This window comes from Chiloscyllium plagiosum, unplaced genomic scaffold (genome assembly GCF_004010195.1).
Source record: "Chiloscyllium plagiosum isolate BGI_BamShark_2017 unplaced genomic scaffold, ASM401019v2 scaf_101326, whole genome shotgun sequence".
Classification (NCBI taxonomy): Eukaryota; Metazoa; Chordata; class Chondrichthyes; order Orectolobiformes; family Hemiscylliidae; genus Chiloscyllium; species Chiloscyllium plagiosum.
The window spans coordinates 1-679 of record NW_025160436.1 but is presented as its reverse complement, the minus strand read 5'-3'; the positions used below and the strand labels follow the sequence as shown (position 1 = coordinate 679).

At 42.1% G+C, this 679-nt stretch overlaps 1 non-coding gene across 1 annotated transcript; it reads right to left on the bottom strand.

The window, feature by feature from the left end:
• Positions 1–602: 602 nt before the first annotated feature.
• trnat-agu lies at positions 603–676 on the bottom strand. The gene has a single exon. It is a non-coding gene; the product is annotated as a tRNA-Thr (tRNA).
• Positions 677–679: the final 3 nt, after the last annotated feature.

Here is a 679-nt window from a genome sequence, read left to right as displayed (position 1 = left end):
TGAAAAGTCTGACATTTCGAGACAATTTGTGTGTGCAGTTGCTGAGAGCCTTTTTGCCCACTGACTGGAGTGCGTTGAACTGTACTCACATTCTCTGGATAATGTGTCTGTCACTTCAAACCAGGCAAGGCGACACTTCTTCCTCAAACAATTATGACTGTTTCGAATTCAAAATAGAATTCCTCATCCACCAGGAAAAAAAGCAATTACACTACAATTAAAGAAGCACAACGATGTATATATTTTTGGTTTAAATGTATGAACGGTGACATCAGAGAATGAGAGTGATCACCTGGTGGTATCTCTGCCAGTACCACAAAATTCCCTGGCAAATCTGCAGCGTCTCCTGCCTCATCTCGTTATTCCGACCTAACTGGGAATGAAGGAGGGGGTATAAAAGAGGAGGAGAAGCAGAGGTGCTTGTGGAATAATGGAGAGAAACCACAGACATAAGTAATAGTTCGGAATATATTAAAAAACACATGGTATTCACTGTTGGAACTTAACCTAGATCACCAAATCTTAACAGGGTGAAAGTCCAAGACGCTGAGTAACTTTTGCAAAGACTTGAAACACCAAGCCCAAATATGAACGCAACAAGTAGGCACCGCTGGGAGTTGAAACCAGGATCTCTTGTTTACTAGAAAAGCGCTTTAACCAACTAAGCCACGGCGCCACA